This window comes from Pongo abelii, chromosome 13, assembly GCF_028885655.2.
Source record: "Pongo abelii isolate AG06213 chromosome 13, NHGRI_mPonAbe1-v2.0_pri, whole genome shotgun sequence".
Classification (NCBI taxonomy): domain Eukaryota; kingdom Metazoa; phylum Chordata; class Mammalia; order Primates; family Hominidae; genus Pongo; species Pongo abelii.
Genome location: NC_071998.2, coordinates 30,993,398 through 31,005,728, shown reverse-complemented (window position 1 = coordinate 31,005,728; position 12,331 = coordinate 30,993,398). Strand labels below are relative to the sequence as shown.

Below are 12,331 nucleotides of genomic sequence, written 5' to 3'. Positions count from 1 at the left end.
GCATGGTGGCGCAGGCCTGTAATCCCAGCTACTCAGAAAGGCTGAGGCAGGAGAATCGCTTGAACCCGGAGGCAGAGGTTGCGGTGGGTCAAGATCGCGCCACTGCACTCCATCCTGGGCAACAAGAGTGAAACTCGGTCTCAGTAAATAAATAAATTAATTAAATAATAATAATATAGTCAACTATTAATGGCAGTAACTGGTAGCATTAGAGGGGATGAAAATCAAATCACAAATACCACACAAATAATCCAGACAGAATTAATTCCCCACCCAGGCCTAGTAATGAAGCAGCAAAGACTGATTAACCTTATCCTCCCCAACTTTCCCCAGGAGTGGAATTTGAAGAACTAATGCAGACACCAGAACACCTGAGGGAGCTTGGGGTTTGACTATGTAGAAATACTGTGGTGGGGGTTCGGGTGTGGGGGCTACATTGTTATATATGGTTAAAGGAGGAGGTTGAGCATCAGTTTCCTAACAAGCTTCTCCCTAATAAGAAAGATAAAAGTAGATTCCCCATAGCATTTTAATCATAGTTTAACTGCAAACCAGTTACTATGCTCTTGGATTATCAAGAATTGATTGTATATTCTTAAGAGTTAGGTATGGTATAAACAGTGTGCACATGTACATGTATTCTCGTTATGGCTAAGGAAACATTCATAGCGGTGCAGTGGCTCAATCACAGCTCACTGCAACCTCAGACTCTTGGGTTCAAGTGGTCCTCCTGTCTCAGCCTCCCAAGTAGCTGGGAATATATAACGTCTGCCACTACATCCAGCTAAGTTTTAAATTTTTAGTAGTGGCACATGCCTGTAATCTCAGCTACTTGGGAGGCTGAGGCAGGAGAATCGCTTGAACCCAGGAGGCAGAGGTTGCAGTGAGCCAAGATCACACCACTGCACTCCAGCCTGGGTGACAGAGCAAGACTCCATCTCGGGAAAAAAAAAAGGGTACACTGTTCTATATTTTAGCAGGGAAGGAATTTGTGTAAGTGCATGCTAACTAGAAACAATGAGAAATAGCTCTAATGAAAGTTATATGGTCAGAATTTGGCTACAAGCTCTACATCATTAGTAAAGCGGAGTATTATTGGCAGATGTCATGCTACTTTCCAAAAAGCCTGAACCCATCCTGATTTCTCCTTTCTTAGTTGAAGTGCCAGCAATTGCATATTTGCTTAATTATTGCTTTTTAAAATATTGGCGCTGTATAAGCAAGGGAAAGTAATAGAAAAAGTATTGTTCTTCTGAGTAAAGCAGAACACACCAAGTGGACAATAGCAGCTTATATTTTCACTCAACATGGGATACTATTTTTAATAAGGATGTTTTTATCCTCAAGGCTTACTTCTAACATATAGCCAAGTGACTTTTTTTTTTTTTTTTTTTAAATAGAGATGAATCTTGCTGTGTTGGCCAGGCTAGAGTGCAATGACTATTTACAGGCATGATCATAGCTCACTGTGGCCTTGAACTCCTGGGCTCAAGCAGTCCTACTGCCTCAGCCTTCCAAGTAGCCGGGACTACAGGTCCATGTTACTGTGCCCAGCTTGTTTTTGTTAAGGAATCTGTTAAGAAATTCTTTTAGGCCGGGTGCGGTGGCTCACGCCTGTAATCCCAGCACTTTGGGAGGCCGAGGCGGGTGGATCACGAGGTCAGGAGATCGAGACCACGGTGAAACCCTGTCTCTACTAAAAATACAAAAAATTAGCCGGGCCTGGTGGTGGGCACCTGTAGTCCCAGCTACTCAGGAGGCTGAGGCAGGAGAATGGTGTGAACCCGGGAGGCGGAGCTTGCAGTGAGCCGAGATTGCACCTCTGCCATCCAGCCTCGGTGACAGAGCGAGACTCCGTCTCAAAAAAAAAAAAGAAATTCTTTTATTCTTACTACAAATTAATACTTGAGAGTTTATATCTTACATTGAAGTCCTTCAGAGTAAATAGTTTCTTCGACCACTTAGCTGAAATCAGGCCCTTAACTTTACTCATTTTTTTTTTTTTTTAATCAGATAGGGTCTTTCTGTCACCCAGGCTGGAGTACAGTGGTGTGACATCATAGCTCACTGCAGCCTCAAACCCCTGGGCTCAAGTGATCTCTTGCCTTAGCTAAATAAAATAAAATAAAATAAAATAAAATAAAAGTAAAATAAACTCCTGAGTAGCTAGGACTACAGGTGCACACCACCATGCCCAGGTAATTGTTAAAAACTTTTTTTGTAGAGACAGGGTTTTGCTCTGTTGCCCAGGCTGATCTCAACGTGCTTGGCTCTAGCAGTCCTTCTGCCTTGGCCTCCAAAGTGTCGGGATTACAGGTGTGAGCCACTGTGCCTGGTGTTTTACTCTTTACTAGTGTATTCCCTTACATTGAATAAATTCTATAAAGAACAGCATTACTATTATAAGACATCTCAAAGCCTTACACAAATCACAAAAAAAGAGATCAGTTTTCTCTGCAAAAATACTGAGCCTTTTGAAATCAGGGTAGTTCTCAGCTTTACCCAATGCTGGCTTAGATTTAAACTTTCTCAAGTCTGCTAAGTCAGTTATCAGTTGTCCATCTCCTTTCAGCTTCCAAAATTTTATTGCTGTTGTTTCCTATTTCTATATGCTGGGGGTTTATACCTTTAAAAATTCATTTTGCTCTAGTTTTAGTGGGGTTTGCGAGAGGATCAAAATTAAATGTGCATGTTCAACGTGCCATTCATACCAAGAAATGACAATTATAAGCCTTACTTACCTAGAATTTCTGAGACTTTAAGCACCCTGAAGGTACATCATTTTACTGATTTTTAAAAAGATTTTTTTTGTGTGTTTTGCCTTAAAGGACCATCCTCATGCTTTCATTAACTGGGCAATTAGCCTCAGCTTATAGGAGGTCATCCTTTTCAGCTTAAAAAAAAAGTGTCCTGGCTGGGCGCAGTGGTTCACGCCTGTAATCCCAGCACTTTGGGAGGCTGAGGCAGGCGGATCACGAGGTCAGGAGTTCGAGACCAGCCTGACCAACATGGTGAAACCCCATCTCTATTAAAAATACAAAAATTAGCTAGGCATGGTGGTGTGTACCTGTAATCCCAGCTACTCAGGAGGCTGAAGTAGGAGAATCGCTTGAACTCAGGAGGCAGAGGTTACAGTGAGCCGAGATCGCGCCACTGCACTCCAGCCTGGGCGACAGAGCAAGACTCCGTCTCAAGAAAAAAAAAAAGAAAAAAAAAGTCTTTAAACTACTTAAAATTATTTTAAAGATTCAGATTAACTAATTTTTTAAAATTGTAATTTTAAATATGAATCTGACATGTATTTAACATGAAAAATGCAAGCAGTAGAAAAGTATATAAAGTAAAATGTCATCTCCTTTCTCCTCATCCAAGTCTTCAGAGGTAATCATGGTTTACAGTTTAATGTTTAGGCTTTTAGACTTTTAATACATTTATAAACATATTTTTAAATAGACTAATACTAATACACAATTCTTCTGAGCTTGAGTCTTTTCATTTAACTGTATAATATACATTCTTCCCTATGAGGATGTATACTTCATTCTGAGAAATGGTATAGCATAGTGGTCAATGTTAGGGCTCTAAAGTCAGACTTAAGAATGGTGCCCGGTCGAGGTATGGTGGCTCATGCCTGTAATCCTAGCACTTTGGGAGACTGAGGGGGGTGGATTGCTTGAGATCAGAAGTTTGAGACCAGCCTGGGCAACAGGGCGAAAACCTGTCTCTACAAAAAAATACAAAAATTAGCCAGGCATGGTAATGTGTGTTTGGCTTATAGTCCCAGCTACTTGTAGTCCCAGCTCTTTGCTAAGGTAGGAGGATTACTTGAATCTGGGAGGTCAAGGCTGCAGTGAGCCAAAATCACTCCAACCAAAATCATGCCACTGCACTCCAGCCTGGATAACAAAGTGAGACCCTGTCTCAAAAAAAAAAAAAAAAAAAAAATGGTGCCTGGTACATATTAAGGCGCTTCTGACAACCATTAGCTACCCCCCATGATTGTTGTTACATAGGATTCATTGTATCCACATTGATATTTAGGCTGTTTCTAATTTTTTACTCCCAAGAACAGTGATGCACTAGTACATTCATGTTTATTAACTTGTCTGTTTATTTCTACAGAATAAATTTCTATAAGTGAAATTTTGAATGGAATATTATTTATATTTACAACTGGTTTGCAAATTTCTTCCCAGAAAAGGTTGTATTATGTTATACAACCAAAAGCAGTATGTGAAGGTGGTTCCTCACCAATGCTAGCCATAAGTTTTTTAGTTTTTGTCAGTCAAGATAATGTACACATCACTGACAGTTCCGAAGTTTTAACTGTTAGGCCTGAATTTGTAGTACTACTGTGATCCACAAGATGGGGCTAATTTTCTGAGCATCGATTAATATATACACAGTAGGATTGACAAATAGAGTTAACAAATGTTGTACAGTCACTGTCATACGTCTCTCCAGGGGGGATTATTGGGCATTATTACTCACCAAAAATGATTACTTTCCAGATTCAAGTACTTTCCCAAATGTGGAGTTGATTGTAAAACCAAATATATGATTATTAATATACCATAATACATATAAATAACTAGTTGCTACAATGTGGTAAATATGTCATAATAGAAATATATGCGAAGTGCTATAGGAATATTGAATTACTGTCTTAAATTCTGAATGAATTCATTGTAACTTTCTGCATAATTTATATGTGTCATTCAAAGTAGTAAAATAACAAAATATAATACTTTGGTTTGTCTATAGTATACTTTTTCATACCCAGAATTCTAAAGCCTAGGTTAGGACCATTGTTTTTTTAATTATGGAGGGTAAAATAAAAAATGTTAAAGACAGAATACTTTTATAATTATTTATTTGTTTATTTATTTATTTATTTTGAGACGGAGTTTTGCTCTTGTGGCCCAGGCTGGAGTAAAATGGTGCGATCTTGACTCACCGCAACCTCCGCCTCTCAGGTTCAAACAATTCTCCTACCTCAGCCTCCCAAGTAGCTGGGATTACAGGCATGCGCCACCATACCCGGCTAATTTCTTGTATTTTTAGTAGAGACGGGGTTTCTCCATGTTGGTCAGCCTGGTTTCAAACTCCTGACCTCAGGTGATCTGCCTGTCTTGGCCTCCCAAAGTGTTGGGATTACAGGCGTGAGCCACCACGCCCGGCCAGAATCATTCTATTTTAAGCACATGTCCTGTTACTAGAATGCCTGGATTCAAATCCAGGCTGTGCTTTTTGATCTTAGACATGCTATTTATGCTATTTAATCTTACTTTATCTTAGTTTTTTTTCTTTAAAATGGAGGTAATTATAGTATCTACCTCTTAGGATTATTGTGAGAATTAGATTAGATAATTTAAAAACTTAATTATTAATAGTCTAATGTTGGCTGGAAGCCTTACCAATAACATAAATGGTAAACATATATAAACACAAAACACATTCATAATAGCAGTCAATTTAAAATATGCTCATAAATATTAATTAGTGACTTATTGTTAATGCTGTTACTTTATAAAAGCAAAATTGAATAACTTTACTGCAGTTATTTTCCCAAAGCATACATTAGAAAGTATTTTCCCATCAGTATTTCCTTCAGGATGTACAAAATAACCTATTTAATTTCAAAGTGGTTTATCTTCTGGTATCTGAGATTTCAAATGGCATCTATCCATTGCTATTCTGTGGTTTTCCAACATATATCTGCTGAAGAAGAATGAATTATTATTGTTCAATCTAGAAATTGTTTAAACTATACGTTGAATCTTTCATTAAAATGGTGGTATTACGTCTACACCAGGATCATTGCCACCACCTGAAACTTGTTAGAAATGCAAATTCTTGGGCTCTACCCCAGACCTATTGAATTTGAAACCCTAAGGAGAGGGCTCAGCAATTTGTTTCAGTAAGTCCTCCTGGTGATTCTGATTCATGTTAAAGTTTGATAACCACTACTTTCGAAAATGATTAAGGACCATATGTTTAGTATATGCTGCGTACTACCAATTATACTGTATGATTTTATATACAGTACTCTGTTGGAACAAACTTCTACATAGTCCTTTTGTTTTACATAAATTAGATAATAAAAATTATACGATTTATACAATATGTAAAAATTATAATTACAGTTTTTAAAGTGCCTCCTGTCTTTAGAAATAGAAGTATCTGACCTTGTTTGCATACCTGTAATTTAAAATTTAAGATATAGTTGACCCTTCAAGACAGCATTGGGATTAGGGGCACTGAGTGTGCCATGCAGTCAGAAATCCGTGTATAACTTTTGACTCCATAAAAAATTATTGATAGTCTACTGTTGGCTGGAAGCCTTACCAATAACATAAACAGTTAACACATATTTTGTATGTATTATATACTGTATTCTTACAATAAAGTAAGCTAGAGAAAAGAAAATGTTATTAAGATAATTATAAAGATTTTTATTATTTTCCACTTACTCATAAAATGGAAGTAGGTCATTATAAAGGTCTTCATCCGCATTGTCTTCATATTGAGTAGACTGAGGAAGAGGAGGAAGAGTTTGGTCTTGCTATCTCAGGGGTGGCAAAGGCAGAAGAAAATCTGCATGTAAGTAGACCCACCCAGTTCAAACCTCTGTTGTTCAAGGGTCAACTGTATTTCCCAGAGAATGTGTATTTAGAAAATTAGGTGAAACCTAATGCCAAAATTGGTTTAAAACATTAAGCTTATATGTACTCTTTTTACCATAGCAATTTTGTAATATAGTCAATTCTCTGTACCCACGGGTTCTTCATCGGCAGATCCTACCAACTATGGATGGAAAACAATTGAAAAAATACAGGAAGTTTCAAAAAGCAAGTCTGAACCTGCCATGTGCTAAGCACTACGCCGAATCCATTTGAACTGAAGAATACCCTGCTATAGCCTCCCATTGTTTCACAGATCTTCAGTCTCTCTCTAGCACCCACTGTTTGAGCAGTGTTCATCTGGCATTTTATTCATTGGCTACTTGTGTTCACTCTTTTCTTCTGTGAAAAAAAAAGACTCCTAAAAATCAATTACATGGTGAAAGAAATCCCTTACAGACTAAGAGAGAGCGTAAAGTGCTGTCTCTCAACAAGAAAATAAAAACCCTAGATCTTTTGAAAAGTGGCATGTGATTTACCAAAGTGGCACAATAAAACAGAAGGAAGCTGACATTTGTGGAAGTGTTAGTGCTGCCCCTACAATGGCAAAAAAAATTGTTGCTGTGATTCATGATAAAATGCTTGCAGAGACTGGCCGGGCACGGTGGCTCACGCCTGTAATCCCAGCACTTTGGGAGGCTGAGGCAGGTGGATTACCTGAGGTCAGGATTCAGGACCAGCCTGGCTAAAATGGTGAAACCCCGTCTCTACTAAAAAATACAAAAATTTAGCCGGGAGTGGTGGTGGGCGCCTGTAATCTCAGCTACTAGGGAGGCTGAGACAGGAGAATTGATTGAACCTGGGAGGTGGAGGTTGCAGTGAGCCAAGATCGCGCCATTGCACTCCAGCCTGGGCAACAAGAGTGAAACCCCATCTGAAAAAAAAAAAAAAGAAAAAAAAAAAGCTTGCAGAGACTAAGAAAACATCAAATGTATGAGGAGACAAAATATCACAAAAGCATGTCCCTGTTGATGGCAAAATTATGTATGAAAAAGCATTTAGCCTTTGTGAGCATTCCTGTGAGGAAGTTGAAGAGAGTGAGAGGAAGGAAGGGATGACTAGCTAGCTGTGGAAAGTACTACAGCCTCACGAACTTAAAGATCACAGGAGAATCAGCATTAGCTGATGGCCAGGCAGTATCAGCATTCCCAAAAGAGCTCAAGAAATTCAGAAGACAAAGGATACCTTTCATAGCAAGTCTTCAGTTGTGTTGAAAGAGACTTGTTCTGGAAGAAGAGGCTTAATACCTACATCCATGAGAGTGTCAAGCAGGCTCTGGGGTTCAAAGCCTGGAAAGATCATTTTACTCTGGTGCGATGTGGCAACATAGCAGGTCACATGGTCAAGCCAGGTCTTGTGTACCAAGCAAACAGTCCCTGGGTCCTTAAGAACAAAATCAAAAATTGCCTACCTGTGTTCTGTCAACACAATAGGAAGGCTTGAGTGATGGCCATCTCGTTCGTGGAATTCACTTTTATTCCTAAAATGAAGAAACACCTGGAAGAGAACAGGGTGCCATTCAAGGTCATCCTCATAATTGACATTACTCACAGCCATCCCTGATCTCTCTACTTCACTAATGACAATGTTGCAGTGATGTTCTTGCCTAAGGCAAGTGCTACTTCACTGTTTTAGCCATTTGATCGAGGCATCAGCAAGTGCATTAAATGACTTATACCCACCTCACCTTCAGGAGGATTTGTGCTGTCCTTGATGCTAACCTTGACTACAGTGTCATGGATTTATGGAAGAGTTTCACAATTGCAAATGTAGTTGTGCTTTTTACAGAGGCTGCAGATGCCCCAAAGCCCAAGACAGTCAGTGCATGTTGGAAGCCATTATGGAATGAGGTAGTCAGTGATTTCAGGAGCTTCCCCATTATTGGTGCAGAAGTCAGGAATATGGTTTTGTTTTTGTTTTTGTTTTTGTTTTTTTTGAGTTGGAGTCTCACTCTGTTACCCAGGCTGGAGTGCAATGGCACGATCTTAGCTCACTGCAACCTCCACCTCCTGGGTTCAAGCAATTCTCCTGCCTCAGCCTCCTGAGTAGCTGGAATTACAGGTACATGCCACCACGCCCGGCTAATTTTTGTATTTTTAGTAGAGATGGGTTTCACCATATTCCCCAGGCTGGTCTCTTGGCCAGGCTGGTCTCGAACTCCTGACCTCGTGGTCTGCCTGTCTCGGCCTCCCAAAGTGCTGGGATTACAGGCATGAGCCCACCGCACCCGGCCTAGGAATATCTTGAATGTTGCAAAGGAAGTTGATGGGGAATGCTTCTCTTACGTGATCAAGGGTGACTTCAAGGAACACATAGAAGAGCATAGAGAAACCCTTACCAACAAGGAACTCAAGGTTCTGCTGAAGTTCTCTACAGGAGATGATGACAGTGATACAGATTTAGCGGAAACAGAGTCATGAATTTGGACACTTGAAAAATTTGCAGCAGTTTTTCAACAGGTGCAAGTGTTAAAGGGTATGATCCTTCAGTGGCACAACGCCTCCGTGTCACCTGAGGAATAGCAACATGCCTACAACCACTGCAAGAGTTGTTTAATGCTTCAAGGAAAAAGGAGAAACAGCTTCCTAGAACAATGTTCCCAACTAAAGCCGTCTGTATTATGAAGCCTTGACTTTAAACGCTTGAAGGTTCTTCCAGCATAAATGATCTTTCCGATGTCCTATTAGAAGGTTCAAGTTAGCCTCGTGTCTCACCACTTACCTACAGTGCTGTGCATCTCACCACCTCACCATATGGGCACCGTGGGCACCAAATAGAAATTATAATCGTCATCATCGTCAAATGAGGGTTATCAAGAGAGAAAAGCTAGAGTTTGTGCTTTTTTTTTTTAATTTTTAAATTTTTTGTAAAGACAGGCTTCACTGTTTTGCCCAGGCTCGTCTCGAACTCCCAGCCTCAAGCAGTCCTCCTATCTTGGCCTCCCAAAGTATTGGGATCACAGGTGTGAGCCACTGTGCTCAGCCAGAAGAGCCAGAGTTTTGATGCGTGTTAATATATTCTTTCAGGTCATTAAATGAAAGTCATCTGCAAGTGTTGATAGAAAATGTGGCTGGGCATGGTGGCTCATGCCTGTAATTCCAACACTGTGGGAGGCTGAGGCAGGAGGATTGCTTGAGGTCAGGAGTTCGAAATCAGCCTGGACAATATAGTAAGACCCCATTTCTATTTTTAAAATAAAAATAAAACAAAAAATGTTACATTGTTGCTGATGTATACTGTGTAGTTTGCCCTACAGTGGTTGCATCTGTACTGAACATGTACAGACTTTTTTTCCTTGTCATTATTCCCTAAACAACACAGCGTAACAACCATTTACAATATATTAGGTATCATAAGTAATGTAGGGATGATTTAAAGTATATAGCAGGAGGGTATATGTAGGTTATATGCAAATACTGTGCCATTTTATGTAAAAGACTTGAACATCCCCAGGTTTTGGTATCCACAGAGGGGATGGTGGTACTGAAACCAGTCCCCATCAGATACCAAGGAATGACTGTATTTTATATACTAATTTGCTGCTTACTGTAATAATGGTATGTGAAAAGTAGATGGGAGAGATAGACTGAATGCAAAAAGATGGAATTTTATCGGCCCCCACAACTAATTGAAATTGAAATAGGAGTCAGGGAGGAGAAAGTGTTCTGGCTCACTAAAATACGTGAAAATGTTAGAAGGGGTTTAGATAACTCAATATGAATTAATGTGATACAGCCTTGAAAACAGCTGAAATCCTAGATTGCATAACAAAAAAATGGTTGTGTAGACTATGGAGAGTGACGGTCTTCTTGGAATCTTAAGTTTCTTGGCATAAAATGTTAAAAGGGTTAGAGAAAAACTAGAGCTTATTCATAGTAGAGTGACCAGAATGGTAATAGGGATAGAAACCGTGCCACATAGAAGATACTGAGGCCAGGTGCAGTGGCTCACGCCTGTAATCCCAACACTCTGGGAGGCTGAGGTGGGTGGATCACTTGAGGTCAGAAGTTCGAGACCATCCTGGCCAACATGGTGAAACCCTGTCTCTGCTAAAAACAAAAATTAGCTGGGCGTGGTGGCGCGTGCCCGTAGCCCCAGCCAGCTGGGAGGCTGAGGTGGGAGAATTGCTTGAACCTGGGAGGCGGAGGTTGCGGCTGAGATTGCACCATTGCACTCCAGCCTGGGCGACAGAGTGAGACTCTGTCTCAAAAGAAAAAAAAAAAAAAGAAGGAAAGGTACTGGGAGACTTTGCGTGCTTCAGAAGTATTCCAAGTGCTAAGAAACAATCTGGCTGTGCAAAAGTCCTGTGGAGTTGTTTTTTGCCCCATCTCCCTGATTTTGTTTTCTGTTGACCTTTCAACTCCAAAATCAGTAGGCTTTGCTGAGTTGGGGGCCTTGAGGCCAGGAGAGTTACTAGTACATGTCTTGTCGTGTATTGATCAGGAGAGAAGATTGGGATAGCCACCTATTTGGAAAATGGTAATCAGACCTTCTTAGGGGCAGAACTACTTCTCAGAGTATAAAAGCCTATAAAGCCTGAGTCAGGAGAACATCATTTGATGCCAGAGAAGTAAAAGTGTGGGGTGAACTTCCTTGCAGTGAGGACAGAGGTAGTTTTGGTGGTGCTCAGACTATTGGCAGTGCAAGAAGAGCGTATCCCCCTTACTCCACTGCTGGCTATAGGAGAGACTATTTAAAAAGCAATGGTGTCCTTTCTACAGTATCTCCAGTCTTTTGTTAACAGCCCATACGCATTTCTTCTTTCCTACTTGAGGGATGAAAAAGCCTGAATTTATAGTGTACATTTTTGTATACTTGTCTTATTAGAGTATAAATTCTTCAAAGGAAAATATTTTACTTTTTTCTTTAATCCCCATGTTAACCTGATAAAGTACCTTGCTGGTATAATTCCTGTGTAAAATCCTCCTGAAGTCTTTTCACGCATCTGGTTACCACAGCACTTCATACATACCTGTTAGAGCACTTATGTTGCATTATAAATTTTTGTTTTTGTACACCTAATGGAGTGTAAGCCCTTTGAGAATAGGGTGGAAACTGTCTTACTCAGTTTGATATCCCAACACTTGTTACAGTATCTGGCACGTAGTAGATAATCAGTAAATTTATCTGAAATAAATAAATGAGTATAGAACTATGCTCACATCAAATGCTCAGAATTAAAGGATATCTCCAAAATTGCCTTCCTTTTACCGTTGTGTCCCTTTCCCTCTCCCTTGGTCTCCTCATTGTTGATTCTACTACATTAGACCCTTCTGCTTACCTGCTTGTACCTCCATTGTGATACACTGATTTGCTTCCATCTATCTACAATCTTGTCCTGTCCTGTGATATTGAATCTAAGGATATATTTGCTAAAAACCATTATGTTTTACCTTACCTTAGGACTGCCTACATTTACAGTGCCTTTATGGGCAACTCAGATACTAATCCTCCACTGAGAAATCACCAAGTAGAGAAGTTCACTAATGCTCTGACCACTCTCCTTCTTAGCAATAGTGATATTGGAGGAAGTTTTATGAAGCTTGGGAATCTGCTGAGATGTGTGGGAACTCTGTCCCATCTAATCCAGCTGGCCAGCTGTGCACCTGTAAATGTTAACCAGTTATATCTTCCAGCTCAATCTGTTG

The 12,331-nt window shown here is 40.0% G+C and overlaps 1 protein-coding gene across 3 annotated transcripts in view; it reads left to right on the top strand.

The window, feature by feature from the left end:
* IFT74 (intraflagellar transport 74) overlaps positions 1 to 12,331 on the top strand; it is a 131,199-nt gene that overhangs the window by 73,608 nt on the left and 45,260 nt on the right.